This window comes from Heterodontus francisci, chromosome 4 (genome assembly GCF_036365525.1).
Source record: "Heterodontus francisci isolate sHetFra1 chromosome 4, sHetFra1.hap1, whole genome shotgun sequence".
In the NCBI taxonomy this organism is placed as follows: domain Eukaryota; kingdom Metazoa; phylum Chordata; class Chondrichthyes; order Heterodontiformes; family Heterodontidae; genus Heterodontus; species Heterodontus francisci.
Window position 1 is genome coordinate 117,380,500 of NC_090374.1, and position 20,142 is coordinate 117,400,641.

General features: G+C 46.1%; 1 protein-coding gene across 5 annotated transcripts in view; it reads right to left on the reverse strand.

Annotated features, from left to right (window-relative positions):
• LOC137369208 (kinesin-like protein KIF27) overlaps positions 1-20,142 on the reverse strand; it is a 213,962-nt gene that overhangs the window by 47,494 nt on the left and 146,326 nt on the right. The gene's annotated exons all lie outside the window — the stretch shown is intronic.

A 20,142-nucleotide genomic window follows, 5' to 3' on the forward strand; every position in this document is an offset into this window, starting at 1 on the left:
TGGATATATATATATATATATATATATATATATATATATATATATAATCAAAGTGACTCCTGACAACACAGGCTGTCTGTTTAAGGTCAATCATCTAAATAAGGAAGTCTAGGTATTTATAGTTACTTATAAGCTACTGCTGAAATCTGAGAGTTATTGCAAGTGCTTAGAAATTTCAGGTGCCTGATCAATGGTTGTCTTATTTTAAAAAATTGCTTTGTATCTGTAACGAAGCAAGATACTTTGATGTGCAGAATTGGTGTGCAACATGGTTACATGCAACACCACAGACCAGCAGATCTCCTGTGGCTTTTGGTGAGTTAGAGGATATACTGTTTTCCATCTCCATGACTATGTAAATGGCCTGCATGCACCAGTCACACTGACATGAAAGTTTGTTTAAGTTTACTGATGGAAAAATAGACTATTACTTTTCTAAGAAAATTAGAGTTTTAAGTCTTGCATTATATGTACACTTCTTGTGCAACTCCCATCTCCAAGCTCCCCAACCTTTGTACTCTCCCCTCCACTTTTTGTTTTGGAACATAAGAATAGCAGTAGGCCATTCAGCCCCTCGGGCCTGCTCCCAAATTCAATTAGATCATGGCTGATTTGTATCTCAACTCCATTTACCCGCATTGGTTCCATATCCCTCAATACTCTTACCTAACAAAAATCTACCAATCTACATCTTAAAATTTTCAACTGACTTAACCTCAAAAGTTTTTTGGGGGGTGGGGTGGGGGGGGAAAGATTTCCAGATTTCCACTACTCTGTATGAAGAAGTGCTTCCTGACATCACCCGTGAACAGCCTATCTCTAATTTGAAGGTTATGCCCCTTGTTATGGATTTCCTCACCAGAGAATTATAGTTTCTCTCTATCTACCCTATCATATCTTTTAATCATCTTGGACAGCTTAATTAGACCACCCCTTAATCATCCGTACTTGAGGGAATACAAGTCTAGTCTATGCACCTGTCCTCATAATTTATCCTTCCAAACCCTAGTATCATTCTGGAAAATCTCAAAATATCCTTCCTGAGGTACGGTGACCAGAACTAAATACAGTACTCCAGATGATATCTAACCAGAGTTTTATACAACTGTAGCATAATTTTCACCCATTGTATTTCAGCTGCCTAACATTCCATTGGCCTTTTCAATTATTTTTTGTACTTGTCCACTAGTTCTTCGTGATTTCCTGGACTCCTAAATCTCTTTGCTCCTCCTTGCTTTCTATCTGGTCAACACATTTTGTTTACAGTTTTGTGACCTCTGGCCCTCTGCATTATTGTTTCACCTCTACTCACTGTAAATAACCAATTCCATCCCTCTGTCCTTCTAGCCCTTCTTTACATTCTCCTCTTACCTCTGCCTTTAAAAACTGATTAGGACTTTGAAAACATACCCTGCTTTCTTCTAAGAAGATTCCATTTGGACCTCTGGCTGGCTCAGTCCTTTTTACTATTCCGCCATTCCCACTCTGTTCTGCTATATTTATAAACGTGTGCCTCTGACCCAGTGTGAATTCCATTTGCTGCTTTGGTCCAATGTATAAAGCATTCTCTGCTCCCAAACACACTTCTCTGTATCTGGCCCTGCACCCCAGCTCGGTCTCCCGAACCGCTCATGGCCCAGCTCACCTCTACTTCAGGTCTAATACTTGTCTTGGCTCTACCTCCACCAGTCATGCTCCTCTTTACTTATTAAACAGATGGCCCAATGTAAAAACCATTCCTTGCTACCAAAATACTGGCTCCCCATCTGTCTCTGCCCTGCTTGCCCTTAGGCTCTACCATATTTGCCATTCTCTTACCTCCCTTCCTTGCTTTGGTTCCTGCCCCTCTGTCAACCATTCCTTCTCTACACTTGACCTTGACAATACTCACTCCCTCCCATCTCACTGCACCTTAATAAGCTCTGCCTCACTTAAATACTTGCTCATCCCACAAAAACCTGCCACACTTTCAGTTCCTTTAAATTCCCCTGCTAGCATCAGGTGAGCAGTGTGAAGCTCCATCCCCTTCCTGTTGCTTTCCACTCCCACAGCCTGTCCTGACTTCATCCCTCCACCCAATGAGAAAGTCTGCTATACTACTATGGTGTGTTCTGATACATCCATCCACCTACCCAAGAACAACCAATACACCCACCAGAATTTATTTCTGGCAGGGTCTCTTTTGTGATGGAAGCTCCACACCTATCAATGAAAAATTCAGCCAGTAGTGCCTACCAACTCCCACTTACCATCCAGACGAAAGAAGCCAAACAGAGAAGAACTGGAGTAAAGAAGGAAAGAGAGAAAAGTAGAGGAGAGACTGAGAGAACCAGCATCACAAAGCTGACAAACACAAGTATCTTGAGATTATTTCTCCGAACTTCCTGTAAGCAGCACCACAAGAGATTGACTAGTTTAAAGCATATGTCATCCAGCAGCAGATTTTGTTGTTCTTTCCCAAACAATGCAAAAGAAATCATAAAAAACTAAACTACAGGCATTTTAAAAGCACTGAGCTCAAAAACAGGCTTTCAGTTTCTTAACAGTCAGAGAGTCATTTACATCACAGAAGGAGACCATTCGGCCATCGCAGCCATGATGGCTCTCCGCAGAGCAATACAGTCAGTCCCACTCCCCCACTTGATCCCTGTGGCCCTGCAAGTTTAGTTCCTTCAACTGCCCATCTAATTCCTTTTGAAATTACTGATTGTTTCTGATTCCAGAAACCTCATGGGCAGTGAGATCCAGGTCATTACCACTTGTTGCATATAAAAAAAGTTCTTCCTGACATTTTCCCCATCATTTGTTGCCCAAAACTTTCAATCTGTATCCCCTAATCCTTGTACCATCATTTAATGGGAACAGCTTTTCCTTGTCTACTTTATCGAAGCCTGTAGACTTATCTTGTACACTTCTATTAAATCTCCCCTCAATCTCATTTGCTCCAAGGAGAACAACTCCAGCTTATCCAACCTAAACCTTTAACTAAAATCCCCTATCCCTGGAACCATTCTGGTAAATCTCCTCTGCAGCCTCTCAAGGACCCTCATCCTTCATGAATTGTGGTGACCAAAGCTGGACGCAATATTCTCGTTGGGGCCTAACAGAGCTTTATAAAGGTGTAGCATAACTTCCCTGCTTTTGTTCTCCATGCCTCTATTTATGAAGCCCAAGATCCCATATGCTTTGCTAACCACTCTCGCAATATTTCATGCCACCTTCAAAGATCGATGCACATGCACCCTCAGGTCCCTCAGTTCCTGCACACTCTTCAGAATTGTGCCATTAAGTCTATATTGCCTCACCCTATTCCTTCTGCCAAAATGCATCATCACCTCACACTTCTCTGTATTAAATTCCATCTGCCCCTCGTCTGCCCATTCTGCTAGCCTATCTATGTCCTGTTGCAGGCGATTTGTATCATCCAGACTTTGTCAATCCTCCATGTTTGGTACCATTGGCAAATTTTGAAATTCTACTGTATTCCAATATCCAAGTCATTTATATATATAAAAAAAAAGCCGTGGTCCCAGCACTGACACTTGGGGAACACCACTGTCTACCATCCTCCAGTCTGAAAAACAACTATTTACCACAACTCTCTGTTGTCTGTCTTTAAGCTAATTCTTTTATCCAATTGGACACCGACCCTCCTATTCCATGAGCCTCAATTTTCTTAATTAGCCTTTTATGTGGTACTTTATCAAATGCTTTCTCAAAATCCATATAGACAATATTCACCATATTCCCTTCATCAATCTTCTCTGTTACTTAATCAAAAAATTCAATTAGATTAGTCCAACATGATCTTTGACAAATCCATGCTGGCTCTCCTTAATTAACTCAAACCTCTCCAAGTGCCTGTTGATTTTTTCCCCCCGATTATTGTTTCTAAAACCTTACCCACGATTGATGTTAAACTAACTGGCCTGTAGTTGTTAGGACTGTCCTTGCACCCTTTCTTGAATAAGAGCATCACATTTATCACTTTCCAATCCTCTGGCACCTCCCCCATATCTAGGGAAGACTGGAAGATTATGGCAAGCCCTTCCACTATCTCCACCCCCACATCCTTAAACAGTTTGGCATGCAAGCCCTCCAGACCAGGTGACTTATCTACCCTAAGCATAGCCAGCCTTTCCAGTATCTCGTCTCGCAATTTTTACCCTATCCATTGCCTCTACTTTCTCCGCTCCTACCGATATTTTGTCAGATTCCTCTTCCTTAGTAAACACAGATACAAAGTACTTATTATGTATTCTAGCCTTGCCTGCACCTCTAAGCATATATTACTTCTTTGTAATATGATAGTAAGAGGTGGCCCCACACCACCTCTTACTAGCCACTTATTATCTACATGCCGGTAGAAGATTTTTGGGTTCCTTTTTACATTGACTGCCATTCTATTCTCATATTCACTCTTTGCCAGTCTTATTTTCCTCTTCACACGCACCCCCACCAGCAACCCCCCCCACCCCCCGGTCCCCCCGCCCCCTGAACTTTCTGTATCTGACCTGGTTCTCGCTGGAAGAATTCACCTGATGTATCATACACCCTCTTTTTTTGTTTCAACATAATCTCTATCTCCCTCATCATCCAAGGAGCACCGTTTTTTGCCCTTGTTGGAATATACCTAGCCTATACCTGAAGCATCTCTTTCTTAAATTTAACCCATTGTTGTATTCCAGTTTTCCTTGTTAGTCTGGTTCCATTTTACCTGGCTAGATCCCTTCCCATCGCATTAAAATTAGCCCTCTTCCAATCTATATGTTCTACCTTATATCATTCCTTGTCTTTCTGTATTACTGTGTTGCTAGCAAGGCCAGCATTTATTGCCCTTTACAACTGAGTGGCTTACTAGGCCATTTCAGAGGTCAGTTAAGAGTCAACCACATTGTAATGAGTCTGGTGTCAAGTGTAATCCAGTTATGACAATCGGTGATAGTTTCATGGCAGCATTACTGAGACTAGCTTTCAATTACAGATTTTAAAAAATTAATTGAATATAAATTCCACCAGTTGCTATTGTGGGATTTGAACCCATGTCCCCAGGGCATTACCCTCTGGATTACTAGTTCAGTGAACTTACAATTACCACCACCACTCACACGTATGCTGATCACTCTTACCCAAGTGCTTTCCTAGCACCAGATCCAGCAATGCCTTCTTTCAAGTAGTGCCAAGAACATACTGATCCAGGAAGTTCTCCTGAACACATTTCAGAAATTCCTCCCCCTCTTTACCCTTTACTCTAGCATTATCCAAATCAACATTTGGGTAATTAACGTCCCCCTATATCTCCATTCTATATTTCTTGCACATATCTGTGATTTCCCTGCAGATTCGCTCCTCTATCTCTCTCTCACTACTTGGAGATCTATAGAATAGCCCCACTAGAGTGATCATACTCTTTTTGCTTCTCAACTCTAAATGGATTCTGTCATTGCCACCTCAAGGACATTCCCTCTTTCCAACACTACAATGTCTTCCCTAATCAGTACTGCCACCCACCTCCCTTTTTTTCTTTTCTATCTTTTCTGAACACTTAAATCAGCGTAGAGGAGTTCGCTAATCAGGACACAATGTGTTTTTGTATTCACTTTCAGTTTTGATAGATTATAATCTCAGGATTACTCCCAGCGCCACGTGCTAGGAATAGAAGGATTGATGAATTGAACACGTGGCTGGAGAATTGGTGTAGGAGGGACAGCATCAGATTTCTGAGGCATTGGGACCAGTTCTATGGTAGGTTGGACCAGTACAAGATGGACGGGCTACACCTATACAGGACCAGGACTAATATCCTCACACGTAGATTTGCTAGTGCTGTCGGGTAAAGCGTGCACTGGGCCCCAATGAACAGCAAGACTTAGCAGCAACCAAAGACTCCACATTGAACTCAAAGGACTGTAAATACACCCAGCTATTGCCTCAAACTTTTCCCCTTTATACCTTCTACTTTTTCTGTCTCTATCTGCATGTGTTTATTGCGTATGCCTGCTAGCGTGGTCGCATCGCGCATTCATAGTGTTACCCACATTAGAGTTTAAAATTAATAAACTTCCACCTTTCTTGTTTAAGTCTAAGAAAACCTGTCTAATTGATTTCTTTGCCTTCCAATTGGAAAGCGGTGAACAAGGATTCACTGAGGGGGAGCTAAAACACGGTGTTTTTAAAATTAAACCCTGTTACGGTTAAGCCAGGCAAAGGCTGAGAGGGAACCCCTAGACCCCTTTCTCACCTGGTTGTAACAAGTATGTTGAGGAACCAACTAGAGAACAGTCTATTTTAGATCTAGTATTATATAATGAGAAGGGGCTAATTAATAATCTTGTTGTAAAAGAACTTTTAGGGATGAGTGACCATAATATAACAGAATTTTACATTCTGTTTGAAAGTGAAGTAGTTCAATTTGAAGCTAGCATGTTAAATTTGAACAAAGGAAATTATGAAGGTATGAGAAGCAAATTGGCTGAGATGGATTGGGAAGATACATTAAAAGGTATAACAGTACAAAGGCAATGGATAGTCATTAAAGAATTATTACATAGTTTATGCAACTATACATTCCTTCAAGGCACAAAAACCCAAAAAGAAAAGTCAGTCAACCGTGGATAACAAAGGAAGTTAAGGATTGTATAAGATTAAAAGAAAAGGCCTATAAAGTTGCCAGAAATAGTAGTAAACCTGAGGATTGGGAGGATTTTAGAATTTAGCAAAGGAGCACCAAGAAACTGATAAAGGTAGAATAGAATATGAATGTAAAATAGCAAAAAACATAAAAAATGGACTGTAAAAGCTTCTATAGGCATGTAAAAAGGAAACATCTGGCTAAGACAAATGTGGGTCCATTACAAGCAGAGTCAGGAGAATTTATAAAGGGGAATAGAGAAATGGCAGAGAAGCTAAATGATTACATTGTGTCTGTCTTCACTGAAGAAGACACAAGAAATTTCCCAGAATTAGAGATCTAAGGGAATGAGGAGAATGAAGAATTGAAGGAAATTAATATTAGAAAGAAGGTTGTATTGGAGAAATTAATGGGGCTGAAGGTTGCGTAGATCCCGGGACCTGATATTCTACATCCCAGAGTGTTGAAAGAGGTAGCTATGGAGATACTGGCTGCATTGGTGATCATCTTCCAAAATTCTATAGATTCTGGAACATTTCCTGCTAATTGGAAGATAGCAAATGTAACCCCACAATTTAAGAAGGGAGGGAGAGAGAAAACAGGGAACTACAGACCTGTTATTAAAAACCTTGGAAATACTCAGCAGGTCTGGCAGCATCTGTGAAGAGAGAAGCAGAGTTAACGTTTCAGGTCAGTGACCCTTCATCAGACCTGTTAGCCTTACATCAGTCACTGGGAAAATGCTAGAATCTAATCTAAAGGATGTGATAAATGGACACTTGGATAATAAAGATCTGATTGGGCATAGTCAACATGGACTCATTAATGGGAAATCATGTTTGATGAACCTGTTGGAGTTTTTTTGAGGATGTTACTAACAGAATTGATAAAGGGGAGTTGCTGGATGTAGTATACTTGGATTTTCAGAAGGCTCTTGATAAAGTCCCTCACAGGAGGTTGGTTAGCAAAATTAAAGCATGTGGGATAGGAGCTAATATACTGGCATGGATTAAGGATTGGTTAACAGGCAGAAACAGAGAGCAGGAATAAACAGGTCATTATCACGTTGTCAGGCTGTGACTAGTGGGATACCGTAAGGATCAGTACTTGGGCCCCAGCTGTGCACAATATTTGGAAGTGGGGACCAAATGTCATATTTCCAAGTTCACAGATGACACAAAACTAAGTGGGAATGTGTGTTGCGAGGAAGATGCAAAGTGGCTTCAAGGGGATTTGGACAGACTTAGTGAGTGGGCAAGAACGTGGTAGATGGAATACAATGTGGAAAAATGTAAGGTTATCCACTTTGGTAGGAGGAATAGATGTGCAGAGTATTTCTCAAATGGTAAAAGATCAGAAAGTGTAGATGTACAAAGAGACCTGGGTGTCCTTGTCAATAAGTCACTGAGAGCGAACATGCAGATGCAGCAAGCAATTAGGAAGGCTAATGGTATGTTAGCCTTTATTGCAAGAGGATTTGAGTACAGGAGTAGCAAAGTCTTGCTTCAATTGTATAGAACCTTGGTTAGACCACACCTAGAGTACTGTGTGCAGTTTTGGTCCCCTTACCTCAGGGAGGATATTATTGCCATAGAGGGAGTGCAATGAAGGTTCACCAGACTTGTTCCCGGGGTGGTGGGACTGTCCTATGAAGAGAGATTGGGAAAACTGGGCCTGCATTCTCTAGAGTTTCGAAGAATAAGGGGTGATGTCATTGAAATCTTCAAAATACTTAGAGGGATAGACGGGGTAGATGCAGGTAAGATGTTTCCCCTGGTTGGGGAGTCTAGAACCAGGGGACACAATTTCAAAATAAGGGCAAGTCAATTAGGACCGAAATGAGGTGACATTTCTTTACTCAGAGGGTTGTGGATCTTTGGAATTCTCTATACCCCAGAGGGCTGTTAAAGGTCAGTCATTGAGTATGTTTAAAGCAGAGATTGACAGATTTCTAAATACCAATGACAAAGGGATATGGGGATAGTGTGGGAAAAAGGCAATGAAGCGGATGATCAGCCATGATCGTACTGAATGGTGGAGCAGGCTCAAATGGGCTGAATGGCCTACCCCTGCTTCTACGTTCCTAGAGGATACCGTCTGACCTAATGTGCATGTAGACTCCTTCCATATCTGCACGGAAGGCGAAGGTCAGGAACATGAAGAAGGTGGTGCCAAACAGATTGGGTGCTAGAACACAACCCTGATCCACTCCATTGTTCACTCCAAAACTGTCGGAAGTGGAGCCGTCAAACTGTACAGTGCAGTATATGTTGTCATGGAAGGAGCGGATGAGACTGATCAGCTTCAGTGGACAGCCACTTTTTCCCAAAATCTTGCAAACACCTGCTCTATAGACGGTGTCGAATGCCTTGGTGAGATCTACAAAAGTAAGGTAAACTGCTCTTGCAGCTGGCGTATGGAGACGATCATACCCACAGTAGATCTGCCGGCACGGAAATCGCACTGTGCTTCCGGGTACACTCAGTCTGCAAGTAAATGAAGTCTTTTAGGTATGACCCTAGCAAAGGCCTTCCCCATGACGGTAAGGAGTGAGATGGCCCTGTAATTGTTGCAGTCTCCTCTCTCACCTTTGGTATTGTATAGTGTGATGATTTTGGCATCACGCATCTCCTGCGGAACAGAGCCTACTTTCCAGCAGAGAGTCATAAAGGTGTTTCCAATGGATGGAACTTTCTGTGCTTGAGCAGTTCGGCTGGGATTCCATCCTTGTGGGTGCCCTTCTGTACGCTAGGCAATCTATGGCCTTCTCGAGCGCCAGTGATTTCTTCATCTAACTCATCCATAACAGGAAGTTGCTGGAGAGCATCGAGCACAGACAGGGAGATATCCAACTCGTAGGAGTACAGTTCACAGTAGTGTTCAACCCAGCGGGACATCCGCTTACTTTTGTCGGTGAGGACTTTACCATCTGCTGACTTCAGGGAAGCAACTTTGGTGATGGCAGGGCTAAGCACCCTTTTGATCCGTTTGTACATAGCTCATAGATTTCCTTTGTCACATGCAGTTTGGATTACTTGACATAAACTGATCCAGTGATTGTTTGCAAAGTATCTCCCTCTCCTTTGCACAGCTATCTTGGCTTCTTTCAGGCCATGCAGTGTCTTACCTGTTGTGTTTATGTTACAAAGTGATTCTTGACAACGCAGCTGGCGGGGACGTCATTCGACTGCGCCAACCTGCGCACATGCGCAAAAGGGCTCCTGCTCTTGCGCGTGCCCTGTGTTCCGCATCACCACAACCAGTTGGCGCATGCGTGGATGACGTCATAACGTAAATTGGCAGGACTGGTATACGCATGCCCAGATGACGTCATCGCATAACGTGGGAGAGTGAGCAAGGGAAGAGAGCGGAGTGTGGGGGGGAAGCGGGGTGAGCGCGGCCGGGGGGGGGGGGGGGGGGGGGGGAGCGGGAAGGGAGCGGCCGAAGACCTTGGTGGCGGTGGGTGCGCTCTACTCCTGACCCCCCGCCCGCTCTCCGGCCATTCCCCCCTCCCGCTCTCTCCGGCCATTCGCCACCCCCACCCCCTGCCCACTCTCTCCGGCCATAACCCCCCGCAAAGCCCACCCCCCCCCGCCCACTCTCTCCGGCCATAACCCCCCGCAAACCCCCCTCCGGCCATTCCCCCCTGCCCGCTCTCTCCGGCTATTTCCCAGCCAGCCGATCTCTCCGGCCATGATGTGCTGCCATGTGTTTACGTTGCCTTTGTGTGATTATTTGAGCAACGGCATCTTTAGTCCTGGCAGCTGCCTGAACGTCGCTGACTGTGACGTTTTAGTTGAACAGGCTGCATTTGCGCATGTGCCAGTACAACGCCACCTAGTGGCCGCATTGTCAGCAAACGCAGCCTTTATGTTATGCATCATGTAAGCTTTGTTTATTGCATCAATGACAGATATCAACTCAGCTGAGTAGGTCTCAAATCAGCCCTAGTTGCAGGTTCCGCCTTTACCAAATGATGCTTCTGCTGCTTCACAGATGATTGAGCTTAGTGACTTCCAAGAGGGCATGGTTGGGGTACTAAATGAGTACTTTGCCAAGGAAGATGCTGCCAAAGTCGTAGCGCAAAAAGTGGTGGAAATACCGGATGGGTTAAAAATTGATAAAGAGGAGGTATTAGAAAGACTGGCTGTACTTCAAGTTGATAAGTTACCAGGACCGGATCAGATACATCGAGGATACTGAGGGAAGTAAGGGTTGAAATTGCGGAGGCACTGGCCATAATATTCCAACCCTACTTAGATACAGGGGTTGTGCTAGAGGACTGGAGAATTGCAAATGTTACATCCTTGTCCAAAAAAGGGTGTATGAATAAGCAGACCAACTACAGCCCAGTCAGTTTAACCTCGACGGTGGGAAATCTGTTAGAAACAATAACCGTCACTTCGACAAGGGTGGATTAATTAAGGAAAGCCAGCACGGATATGTTAAGGGCAAATTTGATTGAGTTTTTCGATGAGGTAATGAAGAGACGGTTGATGTCGTGTACAGGTACTTCCAAAAGGCGTTTGACAAAGTGCAACATAACAGGCGTGTCAGCAAAGTTAAAGCCCATGGAATAAAAGGGACAGTGGCAGCATGCATATGAAGTTGGTTGACGAACAGGAAACAGAGTAGTTGTGAACAGTTGTTTTTCAGACTGGAGGAAAGTATACAGTGGGTACCCCCGGGGGCAGTATTAGGACCACTGCTTTTCTTGATCGATATTAATGATCTGGACTTGGATGTGCAGGGCACAATTCCAAAATTTGCAGAGGACTGAAAACTTGAAAGTGTTGTGAACTGTTAGGAGGATAGTGATAGACTTTCAGTGGACATAGGCTGGTGGATATGTTCTTCTTTCTTCTTTGGCCTCCTTGTCTCAAGAGACAATTGGTAAGCGCCTAGAGGTGGTCAGTGGTTTGTGAAGCAGCGCCTGGAGTGGCTATAAAGGCCAATTCTAGAGTGACAGGCGCTGTAGATAAAATTGGTTGTCGGGGCTGTTACACAGTTGGCTCTCTCTTTGCGCTTCTGTCTTTTATCCTGCCAACTGCTAACTCTCTTCGACTCGCCACACTTTAGCCCCGCCTTTATGGCTGCCCGCTAGTTCTGGCGATCACTGGCAACTGACTCCCACGACTTGTGATCAATGTCACAGAACTTCATGTCGAGTTTGCAGACGTCTTTAAAGCAGAGACATGGACGGCCGGTGGGTCTGATACCAGTGACGAGCTCGCTGTACAATGTGTCCTTAGGGATCATGCCATCTTCCATGCGACTCACATGGCCAAGCCATCTCAAGCGCCGCTGACTCAGTAGGGTGCATATGCTGGGGATGTTGGCCGCCTCAAGGACTTCTGTGTTGGAGATACGGTCCTGCCGCCTGATGCCAAGGATTCTCCGGAGGCAGCGAAGATGGAATGAATTGAGATGTCGCTCTTGGCTGACATACGTTGTCCAGGCCTCGCTGCCGTACAGCAAGGTACTGAGGACGCAGGCTTGATACACTCGGACTTTTGTGTTCCGTGTCAGTGCGCCATTTTCCCACACTCTCTTGGCCAGTCTGGACATAGCAGTGGAAGCCTTTCCCATGCGCTTGTTGATTTCTGCATCGAGAGATAGGTTACAGGTGATAGTTAAGCCTAGGTAGGTGAACTCTTGAACCACTTCCAGACCGTGGTCACCGATATTGATGGATGGAGCATTTCTGACGTCCTGTCCCATGATGTTCGTTTTCTTGAGGCTGATGGTTTGGCCAAATTCATTGCAGGCAGCTGCAATCCTGTCGATGAGTCACTGCAGACACTCTTCAGTGTGAGATGTTAATGCAGCATCGTCAGCAAAGAGGAGTTCCCTGATGAGGACTTTCCGTACTTTGGTCTTCGCTCTTAGATGGGCAAGGTTGAACAACCTGCCACCTGATCTTGTGTGGAGGAAAATTCCTTCTTCTGAAGACTTGAACGCATGTGAGAGCAGCAGAGAGAAGAAGATCCCAAACAGTGTAGGTGCGAGAACACAGCCCTGTTTCACGCCACTCAGGATAGGAAAGGGGTCTGATGAGGTGCTGCTATGCTGAATTGTGCCTTTCATATTGTCATGGAATGAGGTGATGATACTTAGTAGCTTTGGTGGACATCCGATCTTTTCTAGTAGTCTGAAGAGACCACGTCTGCTGGCGAGGTCAAAGGCTTTGGTGAGATCAATGAAAGCAACGTAGAGGGGCATCTGTTGTTCACGGCATTTCTCCTGTAGCTGGCGAAGGGAGAACAGCATGTCAATGGTCGATCTCTCTGCTCGAAAGCCGCACTGTGCCTCAGGGTCAGCCAGCTTCTGCAGCCTGTTTAAAGCGACTTGAGCAAAGACTTTCCCCACTATGCTGAGCAGGGAGATTCCACGGTAGTTGTTGCAGTCACCACGGTCACCCTTGTTCTTATAGAGGGTGACGATATTGGCATCGCGCTTGTCCTTTGGTACTGCTCCCTCGTCCCAGCACAGGCAAAGCAGTTCGTAGAGTGCTGAGAGTTTAGCAGGCTTGGCACTCTTGATTATTTCAGGGGTAATGCCATCCTTCCCAGGGGTTTTTCCGCTGGCTAATCAATGGCATCACTGAATTCCGATTTTGTTGGCTGTACGTCCAGCTCATCCACGACTGGCAGAGACTGGGCTGCACTGAGGGCGGTCTCAGTGACAACATTTTCCCTGGAGTACAGTTCTAGGTAGTGCTCCACCCAGCGGTCCATTTGTTTGCGTTGTTCAGTGATTGTGTCCCCTGATTTAGATTTGAGGGGGGCGATCCTCTTGATGGTTGGCCCAAAAGCTCTCTTAATGCCATCATACATTCCTCTAATGTTTCCGGTGTCGGAGGCCAGCTGAATATGACTGCATAGGTGTTGCCAGTAGTCATTTGCGCTGCGCCTGGCTGTTCTTTGTGCAGCGCTTCTGGCTGCATGGATGTTAACTCGCTGGGCACTTTCTTGTAGTTCAGCAGTGCGATGCGCTAAGCGGCTATGACAGGTTCCAACTCTTCAAAGTAAGATTGAAACCAGTCTGCATTCTGCTTCACACGTTTGCTATAGGTGGTCATTGCTGAGTCATAGATGGTGTCTCTGTTGTGGGCCCACTTGGTCTCTGCATCCCCTGCAGGAGTGTTTTGAAGGGCTTTTTCAAGTGAATTTAGAAACTTATGTAACAGCTATGGATAAGAAATTCTGCTCGTGTTGATGGGCGGGCGGCCCTTCTGCTTGGAGTGATGCAGCTTCTTTGGTTTGAGTCTAACTTTGCAGCACACCAGGGAGTGGTCGGTGTCGCAGTCCGCACTGTGGAAGCTGTGTGTGATTTGAACACAGTTTAAAGAGGCTCGCCTTGTGATGATGAGGTCCAGCTGGTGCCAACGATGTGATCTTGGGTGCCTCCAAGAAACCTGGTGACAGGGTTTAGTGTGAAAGAACGAGTTGGTGATGCAGAGGTTATGATAGGTACACAGCTCAAGCAGTCTCTGTCCATTCTCATTCATCCTTCCAATGCCATAGCGCCCAAGACAGGAGGGCCATGAGTCATGGTCGGCCCCAACCCTGGCATTAAAGTCTCCCAGCAGGAACAGATGTTCGGTGTTGGGGATGCTACTAATGATATTATGGAGTTCCTCGTAGAACTGGTCTTTAGCTTCAGGTGGGGAGCAGAGTGTTGGAGCATAGATGCTGAGTAGGTGTACTGGACCAGAGGCGGTGAGCAGTCGGATGGACAGTATGCGTTCCCAGCCATTTGAGGGTGGCTCTATCATGCTGAGCAAGGAGTTTCTGATGGCGAAGCCCACTTCATGCTGTCTTGGTTCTTCAGGATTCCTACCCTGCCAGAGGAAGGTGTAGTCTTGCTCTGTTAGAGATCCGCTCGCAGGGAGGCATGTCTCCTGAAGTGCTGCAATGTCCACATTGAGTCTACTGAGCTCGTTGTTAATGATGGCGGTCTTCCGAGAATCGTTGATTTGTGTAAGGTCTTCCGACAGGCCAGGACACATAGTTCTGACGTTCTAGCTTGCAAAACGAAGGACTGGCACCTTCTTTCCTATTTTTGTCATCTGTTTGGTGCGGTGTTGCAGTCCACTTTTCGGGCAATGACCCTGAGCTCCAAGCACCCATTGAAGCAGGTGGACTGTGGTGGGACAGAACCTTACTGACTGGGGGCTGCCCGGTTTGAGGCGGGAGGTAGCTGTCCAGTGAGATGCAATGACCTCTCCCACCGACAAAGGCAACCCATGGCGCCCAATCTCTATGCCAACAGAGCTGGAATTATAACCCGTAACTGCTGCCTTCCGTGTTGTTTTGGTCGCTGTGAGGCGACTATGGAGTGACCTCTCCATGGCGCATGCCTGCGCAGATGTATGGAGGTTGTGGGTTGCCCAAGCGTCAAAACCCCCTCTCTCGGTCTTCCTGGTGGGGTCCAAAGGAGTGCAGAGCACGACGTTTGGCACCAGTATGGCTGCAGGAACTGCCGGAAACATGCCAAAGATGACACATGACTGCCTTCAGGGTTCCGCTCTGGATTTTCTGTTCGGGTTTACTCCCTTAGCCTTGGTCTCTCCCGAGACACCCACAAGACAGTGGGGTTGTTAGGGCCCCTGCTCAGGGATAGGTGGATGCCGGTGGGGGGAAGGGGGTGCGGGGTTGGGGGGGGAGGGGGTGCGAGGGGGAGGGGTGCGGTGGGAAGGGGGTGCGAGGGGGAGCTGGGAAGGGGGCTGCAGGGGGGTAGGGGAGGGGGTGCAGGGGAAAGGGGTGCAAGCTGGGAGGGGGAGCGGAGGGGGGCAGAGGGTGGAGGAAGAGGGTGCAGGTAATAAAACATTTCATCAGCTCCCACCATTAACCTCTAGTGATCTGAATGCTGGTGGGGTATCTTCATTAATTGGTTAGCAGTAATGCACTTAAGAAAGGGCCTCATCAGGGTAATCGGGCTCTCGGTGAACCTGTTCGCTTCCATCTGTGTCGTCTTCGTCAATAAATGGATCGCGACCCTGGCGAGCAGGCCAGCCCACAGCCTGCACAGCCTCCTCGAAATCAGTGTCCCCCAGTGTACAGCATGGAAGGAGACCTTGCCTTTGTTCAGGTACTCTGCTGCAGCTCGAAGCGCATCTGCAGCGCAATGTTCTCCTCGCAACCCCGGGCTGCTCCCGCCTCCTCCGCCGCCGCCGAGAAAGCTCACTGCTTCCTCTGGGAGGTGGACGACATTGTGACAATCTTAGTTTGACATCTGACATTGTACTGCCCCTGGAATGGATGGCCAGGATTGACTTCAGTGACAGCCGGGTGTTTGTTGCTATGCCACACTCTGAAATTGTGTGTATTCTTCCATGCAGTGACAAACAAAATGCCATAGTCTGCTAACATTTTGTCATTATCTGGTTGCAAGATAGTGCCAAGAAGGGAATGGATATAGAGTGCAAACTGGGCCCTGATCCATTCATCTCCTCCTTCCCAACCTGTCCCATCGAGAAAGATATCATCCCTATTTTCTGTTACGTGCTTCACCAAAAATAATCTGCAAAATGTAAGTCTGCTGTGGTGAGGTGCAACAGTTTGCGTAGCTCTGGATCATGTGTCTTTATCACAGCTTCCTCAATATCAATAACTGCATCACTCAAGTACTTCTGCTGGCGACATGTGGCAGATGAAATTTAATGCAGAGAGGTATGAGATGATACATTTTGGTTCGAAGAATGAGGAGAAGCAACATAAAACAAAGGATGCAATTCTAAAGGGAGTGAGGAGCAGAGGGACCTGGGGGTATATGTGCACAAATTGCTGAAAGTGGCAGGGCAGGTTGAAAAGGTGGTTAATGAGGCATATGTGATCCTGGGCATAGAGTAAAAAAGCAAGGAAGTTGCGGTGAACCTTTAGAAAACACTGGTTCGGCCTCAACTGGAGTATTGTGTCCTATTGTGGGCACTATACTTTAGGAAGGATGTGAAGGCTTTAGAGAGGGTGCAGAAAAGATTTATGAGAATGGTTCCAGGGCTGAGGGACTTCAGTTGCGGAGATAGATTGGAGAAGTTGGAGTTGTTCTCCTTCGAGAAGAGATTTGATGGAGGTGTTCAAAAGTATAAAGGGTCTGTCCAGAGTAGTTAGGGAGAAACTGTTCCCATTGGCAGAAGGGCCAAGAACCTGAGGACACTGACATGGCAAAAGAACCAAAGGCGACATGAGGAAGTTTTTTTTCCTCACTGAGTGATTAGGATTTAGAATACATTACCGGAGAGTGTGGTGGAGGCAGATTCAATCAAAAGGAATTGGATAATTATGTGAATAGAAAAAATTTGAAAGGCTACAGGGAAGAAGCGGGCAAGTGGGACTGGCTAAGGTGCATGTGCAGAAAGCCAGCAAGGACATGACAGGCCGAATGGCCTCCTCTGTGCTATAAGCATACTTTGATGGTATAAGATTGTACTGCAGGACAACCTACATGGATTAAGATGCTGGAAGCTTCACTGCAATGTCAGTCATGTGCTCAATGCCTGATCTGCTAGACACATAGAGCTGAATTTTGTGGCTGACAGTGAAGTCCTGCCACCAAAGCTGAAAGCAGGAATTAACCCCGCTTCAGCCAGCGGTGGGACCCAGGGCGGCATATTGCCACCACCGGCCAATTAAGAGGCAATCGCTGGGGCTGCCATCCAATTAAGGACAGTGGCCCGCCCCTAACAGCTGCTGGCCCAGAGTGCCAGCAGCTGTGTAGCCACAGCAGCGCCAACGCTAGCGGTGGCCACTGCTGATGCTACAACGCCAGGGAGAGGACACCTCAATGATGGAGCACCCTCGAAAAGGGTTAAGTATGTTTGGAGGTAGCAGAGGCCAGGTGGGCAGGCCCTGGTGATCGGGGTGTGTTGTCGGGCAGTGGGGGGTGTAGACCACTGGTGGTGCTGTTGCTGCGAGGGCAACCATTGCTGGCGGGGGCCCATCTGTGAGCCATAGAGTGCACAAAAAGGAGGCACCTCCACCTCAGAGCCCGCTGGGAGGCCGTCAGGTTTCACTGGATGATCTATCCACAAGGCAGTGGGCCCTCCCGTCGTGGGTAAAATGCCTGGGGAGGTGGAAAGTGGCCCTTTACTGACCACAAGTGGCTCAATTGGCTACCCCGTGGGTGGCCAAGCCAACACCTTTCCGACTGCTGGCAATATGGCATAGTGCTCCCCTCCCGATGTCTTCTGCCTCCATTTTGCCAGCTCTGGTGCCTCCCAGCTCGTCGCCAATGGATCGGGAAAATTAAGCCCATGTACCACATAAATCATTGTTGCTGGCTACATACAAACTGAATTTTTTTTAAAGAGTATGCAGTAGAAGTGATGGTGGTTCAAATGTTAGGGGTACTTCTATCAGCAGAAGCATGAACTGCTACAAGGGTTCCACCTATTACTTCTGGACCTCTGGGAATTCTGTCATTCATGCGAATCTCTGTCTTGCTCCCCTGTGTCCATTGAGAGTGTGCCCTTGCAAATAAAACACTCATCACCTGTTTAACTCAACAGTGAACTGGTGGCTGACTCATGCTTGTGCTCCCAGTGGCCCCTGGAGATTCGGAGGCACAAGAAGTTCAAGCAAGATGGGCACCTTAACTGCACTGACAAGACCAAGCCTGCCCCACAGTGTCTGCAGGTCCTACTACAGCCAGCTGCATAGTTCTCAGACTACCTCAATGGTAAATTTAAACCTTAAAATTCAATGCTCCTCTGGCAGGTCCAGAAAAGTCTCGAGGCTGATAGATTCATGCCGCAGGGTAACATCATGCAGGTGCCCTTCTCCTCCGATGATACTAGATTTCCCTGGCATCAAAAAGTGTTTCTTTTTCATCCTCCAATTCTTCAGACAAGTGGCACATGTACAAGGGTGTGCCAAATTAGATCCCTATTCTGCTCGGTAGCTGGTGCATTCCAAAAAAAGATCAATCCAAGGTGCACCCTTCCCTAATAGATAATTTTACATTTATTTTATGAGCACAATGGCCAAAAACAATTAATTCATGTCTTACCAACTTTCTGTCTGCATCCTTAAACTTGACAGCATTTTAAACACAATGCCCAGTTTAAATAAGATCACCTTACATATGGCCTGCAACCAGTGGGAATGGCGGAATCCAGTCATAAAGTACAGCTGTGTTACTATTTTTCGCTTTCAAATATGAATGCAACATACCGGCTATCCTACCTAATCTACAATGACCTACCTGTCAATGAAGTGCAAAGAGATCAGAAACCTAGAATAAATGGACCAGGCATTATGGGTCTCCACCACTTTCTTTTCCTATTTTGTATTTGGAAGCTGGACAACATGGGATGCACACCAGAAGAAAATTGGCTGCATCTTCCTAGCACAAATATACAGGACCTAGACATTAACACACATTAACTAATGCAGGCACAATTACATTTCCATGGGGTCCACTAGGCTAAGATTCTAGGACCAGTCGGAACTCTTAACATTTCCACATTATATCAATACTGACGTCACCTGCTATCGAGTGCTTTAAACAAAATAAAAGGCTCATTCCAGCAATAGGAATAACAACGTTTCTTGGTGTCAGAAACAAGATAAATTCCAGAGTAAATGAACGCCATGAAATTAAGTTAGGCAAAAATTTGTACATATCAGATCCTACTGAAGGCTGTGAAGGTCTTAAAGCAAGTGCTGCAGATTTGGAATTGGGCCTAAGTCTGTTATCTGTCCATCCTGAACTAGGTAAACACCATCAGTTGCCAGTGAATTATCATTTACTTTATGTACTGTACCTATCTCTTATTCCTCATATACCAATACAATTTGTTAAACATATTTGAAAAATGAGTGTTGCTGTATGTTTCATACAGATGTAAACCTCATATTAAAGGCCTGCTACCTGACCCGAACCCGAAGGGACCTGACGACATGTGTTGGGTCCGGGTCGGGTCGGGTCGGGCCGCTCTTCCGGGTCCGGCCTTCGGGCTTGGGCCGGGTCCGAATCGGGCTGGGTCCGGGTCGGAGACACACAGCAAGAATTGCAGGTAAGCGTTAAAAGTTAAAAACTTATCTGAGCTGCGGGTCTGGGACGTCAAGCAAGGAAACTCTGAGCCTGCGCAGTGAGCGTCTCTATGACATCATCACGCTCATGCTGCAGCTTCTTGAAGATTGGGAGTCGGAAGATAAATAAAGGGAACATTGCGGTGGTCGGGTTGGGCTCGGGGGGGAAATGGAGGGACTTGGGCCGGGTCAGGCTCCGGTCCAGTGTGGTTCCGTCTGGTTTGGGTCGGGTTTTTTTTTGTGTGACTTGAGCAGGCCTTTACCTCGTATGGAAAACCAGCTCAAGCAAGGGTTGTGGCACTTAATTTCACTACATTTAACAATGCAAACCTGCAGAGGTATGTTTGTGTGTGAAACTCAGCCTCTTTGGCTGAACTACTGGAAGGTTCTGGTGCTGATGGAACTGTACTTCAGCAAGTAACCATTGGGATATTAAATGGGCAGTAGTGCAAATTGAGTGATAGCAAATCGACAGCT